This window comes from Corvus brachyrhynchos, unplaced genomic scaffold (assembly GCF_000691975.1).
Source record: "Corvus brachyrhynchos isolate BGI_N302 unplaced genomic scaffold, ASM69197v1 scaffold194, whole genome shotgun sequence".
Taxonomy (NCBI): Eukaryota; Metazoa; Chordata; class Aves; order Passeriformes; family Corvidae; genus Corvus; species Corvus brachyrhynchos.
Genome location: NW_008237890.1, coordinates 5,690,058 through 5,708,604, shown reverse-complemented (window position 1 = coordinate 5,708,604; position 18,547 = coordinate 5,690,058). Strand labels below are relative to the sequence as shown.

Here is an 18,547-nt window from a genome sequence, read left to right as displayed (position 1 = left end):
CTCCCTTCATGGATAACACTCAGTTTCATCTTTGAGGAGTGTAGCAGCCTCAAAGAGAGAGAGAGATACAAAAGCTTCAAATAAATTTGAGTTGTCAGGCCACAGGTCAGCAGTCTAAGACCTCAGGAGGTGAACTGCAGACACACAGTCAACAGACCTAGAAAGTGGATGTTCTGTATTGCACTATTGTTTTTCAAGTCAATGTATTCTTGCAAGTACAGTAAAACAAAGTGTTGCCTATACCACTCTTTAAGCAATGTTGTGTGAGAGGCCAAAGCACTAGTAAGAATGCTGCTTTTAGCATTTTGCACAAGCCAGAGCTTATATAGGGGTATATCTCAAAGCAGTCCACACGAGTACCTGCACAGCTTCTAAAGCATACAACACTCTCTAGGCTTAACAGCAGACAGTTCAGGCTAGATTATGAATATTTCTAAGCTACAAAGCAAGGATATTACTGTCAATGTGTCCCTAATGGAAGCAAAAATCCTGAAGAGATAACTAAAATATTTCTAAAGTAACTAGTCAAAAGAAACCCACAAGGTCTTGACATGAGGTCAGAATGTGACATTTATATTTCTTCTATTTTCAGTACAGAATGGCTAAAAACTAATACATAGTATCAATCAGTGGAGGAATGAATACTAAAGTAGCTTAAAAAAGACATCTAGTTAATCTAATTTCAAGTGTTTTTAAAAAAAGAACTAGAAATAAATGCCAGGAATATGTCAAATAGAAAGAAATGGAAAAAAATGTGGCATCTTTGACAACTTGTGTGGCAGCACAGAAACATGAACATAATGACATATGGGAAGATCTCAGTAAAGTCTGTACACAAATCCTTTGGCAGCAAACTATCAAAATAAGATTCAAAAAATGGATGAAAACTAATGTTTTGAGATATAAAGGTTGCACAGATAGATAATAAATTTCATTTACTGTGGTTAGTGAACTAATGCACTTAAAATTCCCTCAGGAACCTCATTGAGAAGAACCTTGCCTAACAATTTATGCTCAAGAAAATAAAGATAATACTGAAGGTTAGGCAGAGAATATTCCACAGAATTGCCAAATATTGTTAACCTCTCTGAAAAAAGAATAAGCCTAGTAATGTTTATAATTTACAAAATTGTTTCTATAAGTATATAAAACATGTGCTGTTAGAGACCACATAAAGCATCAGAAAAAATCTGTTGGGAAAATTCTGATCCTAGCAACTTCTTCAGGATGAGAATTTCTCCCACTGAGAAAATTAAATGAGGGGGTAGCACCATAGAGAAAAGATCCAATACCAGCTAAGTGAATTGAAACAAACGAATAAGAAAACACCAAATAAACACATAGAACTAGTATGGGAAATAAACATTCCTCCCACAAACCTGCCATGTATGTTGGCAAAAACTGAGAATGCAAAATGATTTGTGATAGAATTATATTTGATTAAGCAATGCTGCAAGCATCATTATTCATTAGAATCTACTGTTAATCAAATTTTCTTTAATACAACATAACATTTCACTTTTTACATTTAAAGCAATGGTAAAGAAAAAATAATCATACATGCAGAAGTTTCTTTTAGAACAAGCTCGAATATTTATCCAAAACTTCAGTCAAGCTATGGAGAAGAGAGAACTGAAGGTAACATCCCTTTTCAGAGTGTCACTATAAACATGGAGTAAGTTCTGGAAAATATTCATTCTAAAACACATGTGCCAGCATCCAAGGAGATTATCAGTTTTGGCAGGCAAACTGAAAGGAATAGGAATCTTGTTTTAAAAGGAATAAATTTCATGATTCATTTACTAGTCAGAAAAAAGGAGAGGGACATTAAGAACAGGAACTTCCAGAACTTTGTAGAACTTGATAAAGAGGTATGGGGAATCCATAGTGAGAAAAAAGGAAAGGGATGTTAAGAAAGGGAACATCCAGAACTATGTAGTGCTTGATAAAGAAAGAAGTATGAGGAACCCAATGTTCAATATAAAAAAATTATGCCTCTCTTCTGAAATTAATTTATTAATAAATAAACTGGGTTCAGAATAAGAGAGGTTTCAAAAATTACAGTGTTGATATTGCTTTAAAACATCTTCCATAGCAATTCCATAGCTAGAAATATGTTGTGGTTTTTTAAATTCCTTGATATAAAAATCTAAGTTTTTAAAGCCTCAACCTTCTGCAATATGCATACTATCTGGATTTTTTAGGCTTAATACAGCTGTGGTCATAAAGACCTATTAAAATAGATTTTCCAAATTTAGATCATACTTTCTCTGTGACATTTAGGCAAACAATCTGACAACAATAATCATTTGGGCCCATTTGGCCCTACAGTTGTATTGTATGATTTATGAAGCATTATAGAGAAACACGCAGTTTTAAATGCACATGAATGTCAGGTTTATGTCTTGAGCTTGACAAACACCATAAACCACATGGTATTGCTGTTTTCTTTTAAACCCCTAAACCTGAGAGCCAAACTACCTGGAATGACCCAAGATAGCAGAGACTGAAATACACCAAAAACTGGAAACCTGATGAAAAGTCATTCTGAATTTTAAGCTAGACCTGTAGACTCCAACCTTTTTTGATCATGCACCCCTATATAATTTATAGATTATATACATGCACAAATATATTAATATATTATGTATAAAATATTTTAAAATCAAAATTTAAAAAAGGATAATATAAAGACAAATTAAGTACTTTATTTTTATTTATTAATGGTACAAGATGTATTTTCTTCCCAGTGAATTATCTTGTGCTCACACCTCTTCAGAGGCCACTAGACTAGACTGCTGGGGAGTGAGAGAAATTTTTTATAGGACTGGTTGCTTTCACCTCATCTGAATGGGGTGTACTGTAAGTTACACCTTCATCTCAGCAACATCGTCTCCCTTATTTTTTTTCTCCAGTCTTAACTATGTAGCAGTTTATGGAGCTATGCAGCTCATATTGTCCCCAGTGTTGGCAATTAGCAATCATAGTCTTAATTAGCTTGACCCACCTGGCTATTTTGCTACTAATAAATCAATTAATTCAAATCACATGGAGGAACTTCTGTGTAGTACCATAGCCTAATCACTACTGGTCATCCTTGTATATGACTGTTTTATGTGCTAGAAAAACTTAGTATCCAGGCTGAATTTGTATTCTCTACTGATAGGCAGCCTGTCAAGCAAGTATGGAGTGTGGTTAGTATTGTTAATGTATGTAGGGATTTAGCAAAAGCCTCAGCAGAGTGCAAAGGAGAAACTTGGGAGGTAAGCTATAAACACTTTAGCATGCTGAACTGGATGGTCTTTGTTTCTCCCTGAATGGTATGGGTACTGCTCATTTGGGGTCTCAGTTTACTCAGGAGCCTCTGTTACTACTCCACTTGCTAGTTTTTGATATGAGAAACAGAAGCTTCTAAAACCAGGGTATCTTTGTCATTTGGATCTCTGAGGAATTTCTTTCTTTTTTTTTTTTTCTAGAAATATCTGCTCCCTTGAGGGCTATTAAGCTGCGTGATCTCGTACTTATAGCCAAAGATGTCCACTTTCTGTTTTCTTTCTGGAAAGCAAGTGCCTGACTCTTTCTTTATTCACCCTTCTTAACCAGTATCAAGAGGACAGTAAAAAAATCCACTGTAAATAAAGATATTTTACTGTCTGCCCTTTTCTTTTTAAGCACAACTATATGTTTTTTGGAGATGGCCTCATGTTAGTCATGCAGAGATCTGAAAAACATGCTTTTTCAGTCATCATCATTGTTTTCCTTGTCTTCTCCTCTCACATAAGGAGCCTGAATGTCACTTTGCCCATGAGTTCAGTAAGATTTTCACTAGACTCACTTTTCCTCACCAAAAAAGAAAAATCTCCTCTTCTATACTGACATACCTTCACTTCCGGAATCAAAAATGATTGCAATATTGCTGGAAAGTGTGGAAAGACATGCAGGATACAGCAACTACAGAATAGTTGAGCTGTTGATCACAGCTACAGATGTTCACAGTGAGAAATTTTCACCACTCCCTGAAAACCTTGAGCAAATACCCAAGAAAAATCCTTGCTTCCATTTTCTTACTACTTATTCTGACTAGTTACTAACCAGCCTGAAGATATATAGGAAAACAGTATGTTCAGGGAGGGGAAAGAAAGAGGACACAAAGATTAACCAGGAGGTCAGACTAGGCCTTTTAGCCAAGGACATACTAGTCCACAGGAATTTGACTTCCTGAGGGGTAGAATCAGTACTATTTTGAGTAGCGAAAGCCTGATACTTTACGTCCTTGCAACTTTGTGTCTTGTAATGCTGCACTGACATTTGACAGGTTTCTAACAAGTGAATAACCTCATCAATTAGCACTATACTTTCCAACTTCAGAAGAGATGGAATGGCCTTTTATAAAATAAGGAATACTTTTAACTCATGCCTACATAGGCATTATAAAAGAATACAGAACAAATTCCATAGGCTTCTATACCTGTTTTCTAGGGTTCCCTCTCAAGTTGAATACTCTCTGAGTCTCAGTTGATTTCTGCAGGCCTGAGCTTTTTCTTCTCTGGTGCCCTCTGCATTACTTCTTATTCATGTTTGTGGCAGCTCTTTGGTCTCTTCACACTATTTTTCACTCTGATATTTAGTGCGTACATAACTTCTGTGAATATAGCTTCTTTGAAAGACAGACTAAAAATTTCTAGGACTTCTAGCAGGCTAAATGTTTCACCATGTGTATTTTCCTCCAAATATTTTCCATAATCAGTGACCCTAGAACTAATCCTAACATGATCTTTTTTTTCTGCTCTCAGAAGTTAACTAAATACCTCTCTCTTCTCTGTGTCACCTGTCCATCCATGCCATGTGACAATAGCTGCCTCATGATGGACCCTCTTCTCTTCTTCATCCCCTTTGAAATTTATCAAGTTGTTTGCTTCAGATTTGCTGGTTTCTATGGATACTTCTCTAATCACTTGTAATCTACTAACTTGCAGATTTTCCCCTAATGTTGAACACCTTTATACCCAAATGCTTCATCCACCTTGATGAATCAGTACTGTCAGGGTGGGAGGGAAGGAGGATGGAAGGACGGATGGAAGGGAGGGAAGGGGGGAAGGGAGAAACGGGGGAAGGAAGGAAGGGGGAAATGGGGGAAGGAAGGAGGGGGGGAAGGAAGGAGCGAAGGCAGGAAGGAAGGCAGGAAGGAATTTGGAAGGAGGGAAGGAATTCGGAAGGAAGTAATTAGGAAGGAAGGAATAAGGAAGGAAGGAATTCGGAATTTGGAAGGAAGGAAGGAATTCGGAATTCAGAAGGAATTCGGAAGGAATTCGGAAGGAAGGAATCCGGAAGGAAGGAAGGAAGGAATTCGGAAGGAATTAGGAATTCGGAAGGAAGGAATTCGGAAGGAAGGAATTCGGAAGGAAGGAAGGAAGGAATTCGGAAGGAAGGAATTCGGAATTCGGAATTCGGAAGGAAGAAAGGAAGGTCCAGTAATTATGCAGAAGGTTGTTAGAAAACTTTCTACTGCTGCAAAGTCTTTTGATTGCTGGTCATATTCTGAAGTAATATAAAGTAAATGGTCCTAGAGTAGATACTAAATTGATCAGGAGCCTTTTTTGCTCCCAAATGTTAGAAAGGCAAATGATTTGCTTGTTTGAATTAAATGTTTTTTTTTTTTTTTTTTTTTGAGGATTCTTTTTAGGGAAGGAAGAAAAGCATCCACACAGAAAATTAAAAACTATCATGACAATTACCATAGCGGTTTATTTTACTACATGATGCAACTCATAGCATTGTGCATGCTAGCTCATCAGTGCAAAATAATTTGATTGCTTTTGCCTAGTATCTATGTTGTATTTCGTATACTTTTTGATTGTGTTAAAATCTTAAGGGAAATATTTCTGCAACATACAGACCTATGTGCAAATGAAATTTAAAAGCCTGGAAGATCAGCTTGGAAGAAAATGGAAAAATGTTTGAGGGCAAGCAAATGAGATTACCGTGAAAAACAGGACATACTGTAAAAAAGCCTCTGTAGAAGACTTCAAAGACAGTTGAATAAATGCCTCAAATTGGAAAACAAAATGTGTAAATTGCATTGTGGAAAAGGATTAAGTTACTATAATAGAAATAGAGTCATCAGATACTACTTTTTACTTGGAAAAATTACATGAGAAGTAAAGGTAGTAAGAAGCAACAGAGACTATACATCCTTCTCTGTTGTTTATTCCTGTTTACTTCCCCTGCAAGCTCTTATACTTCCTTATATGCGCTACACGTTCCATTTCTTTTATCACCAGCATGATTAGTTTGCCTTGCATCTTAATCACCATTTGCCTGCCTTTGCCACAAGACATTAAATGGATTCTGCACACTGAGCTTTTTCCTTACTCTTCTTACTTTTGCATCTCAGCAGTGTCTTTGCTGTGTAATTTGCTATTGTGCTCTTCCTAACAGCAGAAGTGTGTACATTGGAGTGTTTTGGAAAATTTCTATAACTTTAGAAAACTTTTTCCTCCTGTATGTTTATGGGAGATATAATAAAGATAGGAAATGCACCTCATATTTGAAGCAGAAATCAGTAAATTTGCACAGAATTCCACAATCCCAAGAAAGCTTGATATCCTGTACAGATTAATTTTTTTTCTTTTTGTCAAAAGCTGCTATATTCCAGTGGAGTATTTGTAATGATTAGTCTTAATCTCATAACTTTAGCTGAGCATATGTGTCTCTACTCCTGTAAGTTGGAAACTTCTTGTAATACCCATTCCACCATTTCAGGTGGAACTGAACTACAAAGAGCTACACTGGCTTAGGTTACACAAAAAAAGTAGGAAAACAAAATTAAAACCAATTTTCTTAAGAATCCCTGGGGGTGGCCCAAGAGACATTAATCCTCTAGAGTAACTGCTTCTAGTATTTGCAGATTTGGTATGAAGCTCTTGTAGTAAATAAAATATTTTTCAATATGTAAAAACAAGTGCCATCTTGAGAAGTATTTTTGTTGATACAAGGAATTTATAATATATGTTAACTTTATGGTATTTTTGATCCAGAAGACATGCTTGGTACTAATAAAAAGCATTCCAAAGTAAGAAGTATATTTACTAATGTCACATATGTTATATAAATTATTATATGTGGAAAATTAATGTAGTAACTTATATATTTCCATGTTTCTTTTCTTTCATCTAAATAATACATCTTCTTCCTTATTTTTAATTTATGGAAGAAATTGTATCTCAGAATAGAAGGGAGGAGAGCGAAAGATATGTGGCTTGTGAATTAAAAGAGAAGTTGTACTCAATATTATTAGTCTTTGGAGATTATACCATCTAACACAGCAAAAGTAGTGGAGGGAGTTTGAGAATACAGATATCTATGGTGACTAGAAAAGCAGAAGCCAAGGAAAACATGAGGAAATGACCCAACTAGAACAAGGAGAGGAAGTTCATAGTTAAATAAGTCACTTGGAAGCACTAGATCAGTATTGGAGGCAAAATACATTGCGACAAGCAATTCTGAGCAATTCCATATACTCACCAAAGAAACTTTACAGTAGGATGAAATGAAGTGCCTGAGTTATGTAAGCTGTCTAGAACAACAGCTGTCAGTTTTACTAAGTATTGAGAGTTGAATGATTGGTGTACACAGGAGTTCTTTAAGCTGTTTGCTTAAATATCAATATACTTTTTGTATACTTTTGATTGTTAATCAACCACTTTTTGTGGTTGGTCTACTAAGAGTAATGTAAACTGCATTATTAAACAATATCAACATCAACTTCCATGAAGTGCTTGAAAAGTAAACTACTTCCTGAGATGGACTATTAGTTCATTCTAAGAGAAATGAAAGCAGGTACTTTTGTTCACTTTTCAACAAAATATTGAATATTATCAACTGCCACTTTTCTGACCTTTTATGAATGTTATTTAGGGAAACTAAAGAAAGAATTTATTTTAATATACCGCAAAAACTAAGATAGTCAAAATACGTAGCAAATGTCTGAAACTTATTTTAAAATATAGACATTGACTTGGTCTGAATTTCATTGTGGTGCCTTACACTAAAGAGCCCTATGTTTGTGGAAATCAAGGACAATATACCTATTTGTCTTAAGTAACAGTAACAACAACAATAACATTGTTTTCAATCTTGCTGTTTATCTCAAATATACTACAGTGCCTAAACAGCAGGCAGAATAGATAATAAATGGGCATTCTCTACCCTCACTGAAGGCTTATTTTTTCAAGCACACACCCAAGCTTTTACCCAAAAGTGAAAAAAAGAAAAGAAAGTCCTAATCTATGTGTCCAAAATAAACTATTCAGGATCAGTAATAGCAGCTGTATGTCTCTTTAATCATAAATATTTTCCTTCCTAGCTCTCAGCATGGAAACCTGACTGCCAGTAGAACTGATTTAATGACAAACGAATGAGGGAAGTTCTCAAGATACATGAACACCACCACAAATTACCAAGCAGGGATGAAGTATGCCCATTCCTTGTTATGCCCTGGTGCCTGAGTTCTGCATTAAAATACAAGGTGAATTTAGTTAATACTCTTGACCTACTGAACAGATTTGTTTTACAGATCCAAGCTTCCCTTTGTGCAATTTGTTTGTGTACCCTGCACAGCTTGAAAGCATTTATTCTTGAGCCTCTCTACTAAAAAAGAGTATTATAACCAATTTCATATGCTAAGCAATTTTTAAAAGTCAAATTCAGATACCTAGTACTGTTTGTGTGGGAAAAAAATAATTTCATCTAATATACCCCAAAGCTTTACAGCTTTGCAAGTGCAAGTACCTTTGAGCAGCCTTTACCCAAAAGGTGTCTGATTCTGCTGTTTGACTTTTGTTCTTGTACATAAACACATTTCTGCAAACAAATACTTTTCTATTCTGAACAGACAGTCCTTTAAGTTTCTCAAATTTCTAATTGTCTGTGATATGAAATGCATTTATCACACTGGCTAGATCTCTAATTTCATACTGTAATCACAATTAGCATCTTGAAAGATTTACAAGAAAACTAAACAATCATCCTGCCCTTAGTCCTAAAATTATTGCTTTCTGAGGATACCATGATTTAAAAAATCCCCAGTCTGGATATGACTTCAGTATCACATGTTATTTCTGGGCCAGCCAAATATCTTTACTGTGGTTAGTGGTCTGCAAGACAGTGCAAAAGACTTCAATTTGATTCCCTGCTTTTACTTACTTGACCAAACAGACAGCTATGTTTATGCCTATGTAACAGCTTTCACTGAAGACTCTCTGAAGATGCGCAGCAAGAAAATGCAGAGCTGTTGCTGTTCTTAGGGTGATTTTACAAAGAAGGAGGAGATACATGAAATACCAAGAAATTTGAGATAAATTGTTCAAACTTGAGAATAGATCATTATGGGAGATATAGTTTTTACTAATGTTAAATGTCTCTACTAATGTTAAGTGAATCTACAGCTTTGTGTCAAGCCAAAGAGACTTTAGCATCCTCAAAAATTTTTATCTTAAATAGGTCTTACAAGGTAGTTTTCAGAGAAGACTTCAACACATCTTCACTGGTTTATCAATGTATCTCCAGTGTGCTCTGTTGGCAAGGTTGTAGTCAAACCTGAATTAATAAGATTTTTATGATAGAAGCTAATTCTGCACAGAAGCACCAGACTACCTACAATGGGTTTCAAGAGTCATGTAAAAGCATTTATTAGTTTGGTTTCTGTTCTATTTGATAACATCTGTACTGTTTTTGTAACTGAGCTGACAATCCTTGGATCAGCAGAGTCACAATTACTTGGCTCAGCTGTCTTGAAACAGATGGCATGGAACAGAGGATTTTGACAGTTATAAGGTTGACCATAATTTCATATTTCAGTAATGACTTTGGTGACAGAGCATATTTTATATAATCTTGATAAACTGAAAGAATCTAAGAAAAGTTTGTTTCAAAGTTCCTGGCAAAGAACAACAGAATAAGGTAAAAATAATTAAAAAGAAAGACCAACATCTTGGACATTGTTATCACAGTACTACAGATAGAGTAGTTAGATCAAGTTAGAGTGGAACATAAACTGAGTAGATCAGTATAGTATTAAGAGGCAAATGCCATTTTGAGCTGCTTTACCAAGAATATTGTATATCAACTAAAATAGGTAATTATTGCCTATGGATCACATGAAGCTTCAGCTGGAGCACTATTTGCAAATCAGACTAGTGAACTTTCTGGTATTTATGATAAATTCAGTAGTCCTCGGGGAAAAGTAACAAGAGTGCTAATAATTTGCAGAAATACAACACGTGAGCAATGCTTGAAGGAAAAGGCGTTAGGCCTATGGGGAAGGTGGAAGACTCAAAAAAAAAAAAGAGAAAAAAATCTTCCAGTGTTCAAAAGTCTTCTATGAAGTCTGCCTAGGACTGGACAAGAAGGAATCAGCTTATTTATAAGAAATAGTATTTTGTTTAGCTCTTAGGAAAATCTAACATTAAAGGCAGTGAAAGTACTGGAATAGGCCACTTATGGAGAGTATAGAGGAATTCTTTAGGAAATTTTGAAACAACTTGTCATAGAGATGTTCTACACATAATCTTGTCTCAAAATAGATTACAAGTCCTGAGATTTGTTCCAGATCCAAAACTCCGCAATTACGTGAGTTCAAGGCAACATACCGACTGCACAGATCCAGTTTAAAGTGAAGTAACATATCTCTTTGTCATACACAGTAGCGATGCTGGGTGTTTTGTGTCTCCTGCTCACCATCACAATACCTGCTTTTCATCTACAAGGCATGATACCAGTAATCTATAGCTATTTTGTATTAATGAATTAACATTTCCTGGTATAAGTAAATAAATTTAGAGCCTAAATTATTGGCCTAGCCTTTACAGTAATACAAAAAAATATTTTAAAGGCTGCAGGTTAGATTGTTTTGAATAAGACAAATAGAGAAAGAAGTATTTTAAGAGCCAGAAGTAGCTCATTATGTATTTGTTTTGATGGCCCTTTGTTGCAAAATGGGACTCTGAGCTACTTGCACTCCTGATGAATAGTATTTTCCTCTGGAGTCTGGAAAAACGTATCCACTATTATGCTTCTACACAGATTTCCTAATTAAATGCCTCCTAAAACTATACATGGAGAACCAGAAGTCTATGTCTTTCTGCTGCATAAATGGGGCACTCCAATTAAAGATCATACTTCCTTTCAAATACAGCATTTATTTTAGCTCTAATTTTAAAGCAATTGTTTCAATTCTATCAACATCTCTTACAAATCTCTAAGCAATCTTTTGTGTATGTATTTGTGACTGGTCTGTAAAAGGAATAAAGTCTCAAAAGAAGCTGAAGAAGTTACAAGGACATATTTTTTGTCTTTTAAGAGAAATACGCGAATTGAGTTAGAAAAGTCTAGACTATGCAGTTTCCTTTTAAAAAATGTGACTTGGATGGTATTTCAACCACTCTTTAAACTTTCAGGGAGAAGGGAAAAAAAGAGAGAGAAGAAAACAGATTGAAACCCTGGGCTATCCTATATTACTAAAGACTGAAAACAGGAAATAGCAACAATGTAGCAACAATATTACAGGGAAGCATTGACAATAAAGCTTGGATTCATGTACTTTAGTAAAGTACACCATCAAAACCCACAAGACTGTATCTGCCATGCTATCTGAAGACTCAATTAATTCTGTGATTAGGAGTAACAAACCTGATATTTTAACTATTTTATTTGCTGAACATGTCACTGAACTGAAGATGCCACAGAACTGCTAACTTTGCAAGAGTTGTTGTCATAGTTCTTATGTCATAGCTTGTGGTAGTTCTTCTTTAGTAGCAGTGTATGTGCTACCAGTGCAATACCATTAATTTGCAGTAACAAGTCAGGCAGAAGAAATTTGACTTAATCAAAGTGATCTGTGAAATAACGTTGCATCCTTGGATTGGGGCAGATTTTAGAACTGCTTAAAATTTAAAATTTATGCTGTCTAGATCACAAAGGCAAACACAGTACTGATAGACTTTTTTATTTATGTGTGTCCAACATAAAATGGCTTTTGCTTGTACATAGTGTATTCATTTACAGAACTCATAGAGGATACATGCACATGAAAGTTTTTCAGGCACGCCAAGAAATCACAAACAAGAGAATTAAATTAAAATATTCAGCGTACCGAGCATAATTTTACAAAGAAAATCTCAGCTGCTACAGGCTCAATGTCATACGCTAAGAATAGCTACTCCTTCTGTGAGAGTATTTCACAAAGAACAGTTTCTTGCAGTCCTTCAAATGATAACTTCCTTTGTTTCTTCCTTAGAGCCAATGCCCTGTCCTCATCATCTCTAGCACTGCTCTGAACAGAGGTATTTCTTAACAGTACTGGTAGGGTGAATTACACAATTAACTTTCAAAGTAGGAAGTCACATTTTTATATCCTTGAAATCAAATATACTGAAAGACTATCCTGCCCTGCGTAATTAATTTAAACTCACAAACTACAAGTTACCAATGTTGAAAGATCCACATTTTAAGTTTGAACTGACTCCAAAATATTTTGAGGGTTCAAAAAGAACCATTTAGACAACTGCTCACTATTTCCCTTATTCTCCTTGTCCATCCATACATGCATGGAATAAATTCCTCTTATTAATTTCATACATATACACACATACACACACATACACTTACACTGGTGGGGCCACAAATTTGGAGAAATTGGTTCAAGGTCAAAGACCAACACTTTGGATGTGAAATCAAACTAACTGGAAGTGGGGCAGCCAATAAACAGAAAGGAAATTCAAAATTCTATCTGGATAGCTCTGTAAACTGCAAATAGTATTTGGCTTATGATCCAGTGGTAGAAGCGCATGGATGAAAAATTACTTTAAAAAGGAAACCAGTTTTTGGACACAATATTTTTAATTTCCTATTTTCTCCAGGTTCCTAAGATTTAAAGTAATGCCAATAGTAAAGTCTACACCTTCTTTCTGTAATTGTACCTCGCTAAAATAAACAAATACAGGAAGTCTATTAGATGTCCCCAACAAAGTGTTTATAATAAAAGCAGTGAGAGTCCCTGGCATTCTAACTAGATCTTTGGATGTGAGGGTTACAATCAAGCTCAAGTTCAAACAAGACCAATTAAGGATCTGCTATTAGAGTAGTTGAATGAACTGCTAGGAGAGGTCAAAATCTAAAAGTTGGTCTTTTGTAAGAAGTCAAGGATCAAGCTGTCAATTCTTCTGCCTTCTTTTCTTTCGAAGATCAAATAGTATTGTAATATCTGAAGCAATTATTAAAAAATAAAAATAAAAATGAATAGAGAAGTTATGATGGATGAGGAATTATGCCACATTATTTCAAGCCTGCTTTAATGCTCTGTACTATATGCAGCTTAGGGTGCCACGTCCATATTTTGTCACCACTTAAGCAAGGTGTGAATAGCAGAAAAATAATTTTTCAAAAAGTAGGGAAGTCTTAGCAGTAATCTTTCAAGACTAGGCATGAAAGATTTAATGATTTGCCCTGCCGTATTGCATTTGACATTTTTGATGTTTTTAAGATGCTGAGCCCCCAGTCACTATTAGCTCTGACTGGGGCATTTTATTTGTTAAAACTAATTTATGAGATCAAGCTAAGTGCACAGATACTCATTGTAAGATACCAGGATGAAAGAAATAAAATCCCATCAACAATTAGAGTTCAAGACTAAAGCAGTTATACTGGGTAAGAAAAAAGAGACTTTCCCATCGTGCTCCCAACTAACTCTCCAAGGCAATCATTTTTGACTGGTGTAATATAAGGAAAACAAATGGTAAAACACTAAGAGAACTGAAAAACATTGAGATTCACTTGGGAAAAATACCCTCAAGTGTTATATGAGATAAGCTGAAACATATTCCAGAATGCATATAGAACACTACGTGTGGTCTCTGACTAGCAATTACTAAGTTATAGAAAACAATTTTGATGGACAAAGATTGGAAGTGACAACAGAGAAAGAAGAAACTTCAATCTGGAGAGCTCTTAAATGTAAACATATGTATTCTTATTGGAGAAAGGATGATAATAGAACTACCAAATAGATCCAAACCATTTATTTTTACTTTTTTTACTACTTTAAGCAAGTTGCTGAAACTTACTGTACTGTATTCCTTACATCTCTATAAAGTGCTTGAATAGTTTTGTTTCTTTGCTTATGTTTAAAACCTTCTAGCGTCCCTTACAAAAACTGTTGTAGAACTACAAACTAATATCTATATCTGTTGCTTTTAATATATATTCTTTCAGCTGAGCTCGCACAGTACTGGAAGTATATTTGTCTTAAAGAACATCTGCTGATGCTTTGGGGAAAGCTTAGGATAAATCAAACTGTGTGGTAGCAACCTCTAAAAGAGTGTTAGAAAATATTTGGTACAGAGGATATGGTACAAAAAGAAAAAAAGATGGATAAGTTGCAGACAACCTTTTTTCATACCCCAAAACCATTATGACTGGGAGGACTAAGCAACATTAAAGTGCTGGAAAGGCTTTGAATCACCTTCAGTATTTTAGTGCAAGAAGCAAAGGATAATTAGCTATTCTTACTTCACTTTGTCCATGACAAAAATACTTTACACTCAGAACACTACAGTATCAGTATTGTTATTTGACATACTTTCATGAATTTAATACTGAATTTTGACAGCTGGCTAGCAGGGGTTAGAAAGTTATACGTTCAGAAGTTAAGAAATGTTATTCTTATAAGTGTCTATGCAATATTGTTTCAGCCCTGCGATGTGATGAGTACACAGCGTCTGAAATGGTATGATCATGGACTGTTTCCTTCCTGCAACATGTGTCTGTATCAAGTACAGAGAAACCATGACATTCTTTAAACAGAATGCCTGTATAATGAAGGGGGCTTCTTTCCTAATATTCCTGCTTAATTTACTGCTGAAGTTTTAAGGTGTGTGATGAACAAGACAGAAAGAGAAAGACGGAACTGTGGTTAAAGCAGATGAAGCAGATAAACTTCATCCTGGAGACTTAGATTCTACCCCTGTTTCTAAGCTCCTGTGTGATCCTGTGCAACTGACTTTAAACTTGAGTTTTCCACATCTTGTCTCAGTCCCCTGGGGTTCAGAGCTATGAAGGGTTTTAGGTGAACCCCTTCAGAAGTAGCATCCTTGATACTCTGCCAATGTAAGGTCGAACTTCGAATTCTGTGAGGAAATTTATAGTTTGCCTAAGAAACCTTTAGACCCTTTTTTATAATAAACGCTCAGATATTCTCTCCTAATCAGATTATTGACAGTGGTATCCCAAATATCATAATCTGATAGACGAACTAGCATAACACTCAAACAAAAATGCCTAAAAAGAGGAAGAAAATAAAAAGAAAAAAGGGAAAAGAATAATCTCTAATAGAAAGTAGGAGCCTATCTTTTGTAAATCATGCTATAAATCTAGGCTAGCTGTTTTAAGTAACACTTAGCATAGGAATTTAATACAAATATTCAGTAGATATATGGATGGTACAGCCATTTTCCTAAACAAAATTAATAATCAGATTAAGACTTTGTGATGACATTGGTCTAAAATATTGATGGGTATTTTTAGATTGGATTCTTTTCTCCAGTACAAATTGTGGACTACAGAAAACAGGTTTCATGTTCAGGACTGGGAATAATTTCTCAGTTGGAGATGTTGGTGATTCTTTCTACCAGTAAATTCTTTTTTCATTTACATTTCAATGATACCATTCTCAAGAAGTGCTCTGTCTTACCTTGCCACACATCAGAATATGGAAGATTTCAGTTTAGTATCTTGCTGTAGTCCTTTTCAGGATTCTGGTGCCTTATGTTCCACATCTGCTCTGTTGGTTGGGCAAATGCTCTGGACCACACCTCCAGGTTTGCAAAATGGGCAAAAGACTCAAGTGAACCATAAATTCCTTCTGTGAGAAACAGGATCAAGACAGAAAAGAAATACCACACTCTGGAGACATCACAATTTAGATGAATTATGTTTCCATTCTTCTCAAGTTGCAGTTACTACTCAGACTCTAATTTGCCATATCTTGGTGCTCCAATCTGTGAAAAACAAAAACAACAAACCAACCAAACAAAAAAAACCCCAAAAAGCAAAAAACCCAACCAACCAACCAAAAATACCTCCCAAAACCCCAAAAAACTCCCAAAACCCCCAACAAACAAACACAAAAAAACCTGAAGACAATTATTTTACTTTCTAACATTGTTCTTGCTAATGAATCTCAGACAAGGAATACTACTAAGTCTTTATGGTGATCATAGCTGGTTTTGAAGGAAAACTACAGTGAGGAATACTTTCTGTCTATATATCCCTGTTGATGAGGCTGAAATTGTTAGAGACACTGTTTTCTTCATGAAAAAATATAATTCGACTAAGAAGCCAATCAAAGTTTCGGCTTTGCACTTAGTCTCTGAAACCTTGCATATAGTATCCAAAATTTAAGACAATTACACACGTTGAGAAGTCATAAGGCAGTCCTGTGACACACCATGAGTCTGTACACTGTCTTTTGAGACTGAATGGCAAGTAAAGGTATGTTGTCATTTCCTGCAATATCAATGACATGCTGATTTCACAGTCACTGCAGCACTACAAAGAAACAAAAGTTGCTGTGCGTGTGGATGGTATAGTATTTTAATATGTGCTCTATCTTCTTAGTTTTATCTCAGAATATACTACATAGTAGACAAACTTGAAAGCAAGAACTCAGTGGAAATTTAAAACACTATTGTGCATGTGACTGAAAGCATGACTTTGAAAGATGTGAAATTTCAGAAAAACTCGGAGCTTGTTCAGTCTGAAGACTAATGATGTTATGTATTCAAATGACACCAGTTAGTTGTTTTGGTACGGATTCTATAAGCAGAAGTGTCTTACTCCATCCACAATGTTTACCCTGTAATCCCACACTGCCAACCCAAGAATCAGAACTCCCAACAGCCAACTTGCCTCCAGCTATTTTACCTCCTCATCAGCTTTCAAGAGGCTGTAATACACTGCCAATACAAAAGACATTGGCTTATTGACAGGTAGAAGAAAAAAAAAGGTTTAAAAATGCTGAATCAAATATCAAGCAAGATAACAAAGGAGTAACTCTATGAAGCTTTATTAGTTCTCATATAAAATTATTTAGAGTCTTTAAAAATAAAGTAACTGGAAGCTATTAATGATTGTGCTACACTTACAGGTTCTTTGAAATGACAGATCAGAGCTTAGATAATTTTTCTTTATTGATACAGGTTATTATCAATGTAATCTACTAATTTAGTGCATATAGAAATATATCCTTCAAACGCCTAGCCCTGGTTAAAAAAAAAAAAATGTTTTCCAATGTAGTAAGGAAATCTGGTTTTAAATTTAGTTGAGTGGCCTTCTACCTAGTCTAATACTTTCACAAAGCTGTAACCATTTATAACCTTTGATTCACTTCTGTGAAACTGCACAGTAAAGATTAGCCTTGTAATAGGCAAGGCATATCTTTATTCTAGCAGGTGACCATGCCTTTTGCGAGCCAAGGTTGCAGCGCTTTATTTTTAATTTGCATCAGGCTGCTTTGACTCTTCCCTCCTTCCTCTGAGTAGAGGTGGTTGTGAGGCTCTGAAGGCTTTGACCACGAGGGGGCTGTGTGAACACGATTTTTTGGCAACTTCTTGGCCCTTCCCTGGTTCAAAAGGGCAAATGCGTTTTTATGTACGATAAAATGTGACTTTGAAATAATTAACAAGGTTTTTCTTATCTCTCCCCTTTGACAGAAAACGCACCAAGTCATGGCTTAATTAGTCCTGTGATTTTTTTTTTTTTTTTTAGAACGACCATAAATTACTCAAAATCTTTATTGGTCATGCCACTTGTATAAAAAACCCCAAATCCTGATGAATGCAAAATCCTTTTGAATCGTCATCTAGAGCCTGAAACATGCTCTCAAAGATCCTGATGAAGTGTGGACACTGCAAATCCTGTCCACAAGTTGATACATATTATGCCTAATGAAGGTATTCGACAGATACCCAGGACACAGAATGAATTTTCCACAGAAGCAGGCATTGAGATATATAATATTGGGTTTTATCAACAACTAGTTTTGATACTAGTACAGATAATTTACCCTTCTCTCTTCTGACAGGCATAGGAAATGCACAAGTAACAAAGATGCCAGAATATGGTAACAAGCTTGGGAAGTTGGCAATTCACGGGGACATGCCGTTCATTACAGCAGGCTTACTGTGAGTTCAGTCCATAGCAGACGCAGGGAAAATCAGGAGTGCAGACGGCTACCTCCCATCTCCTCTCAATTTTTCTCAGTCCCTGCTAGGTCATCTGAGTGTCCAGCTACACCAAAAGGGAGCAAAATGTGCTATCTGTGTTTCACATCGCCTGGAAAGTTCTCCTTACATGCACTTTTTAACGGTCCGGTCGTGTTTAAACCTCGTGTATAAACCTCGTGTTTACACGGCGCCTGACGAAGGGAGCCGGTTTTGACCGCACTGGTGACCCTCAGAGCCTTCTCAGGCAGGACACGAGGGACAGCGGGGCT

At 35.7% G+C, this 18,547-nt stretch overlaps 1 long non-coding RNA gene across 2 annotated transcripts in view; it reads right to left on the bottom strand.

Moving 5' to 3' along the window:
- The window catches only part of LOC108446381, a 48,386-nt gene extending 29,845 nt beyond the window's left edge, over positions 1-18,541 (bottom strand). The window contains exons 1-2 of one of the 2 annotated variants that reach the window (XR_001861556.1): positions 18,236-18,541; positions 15,746-16,052 (exon numbers count right to left, since the gene is read on the bottom strand). This is a non-coding gene — a long non-coding RNA (uncharacterized LOC108446381). Of the gene's footprint in view, positions 1-15,745; positions 16,121-18,235 lie in introns of those variants that run through there. The other variant, XR_001861555.1, reaches the window with a different exon arrangement.
- Between the last annotated feature and the right edge of the window lie 6 nt (positions 18,542-18,547).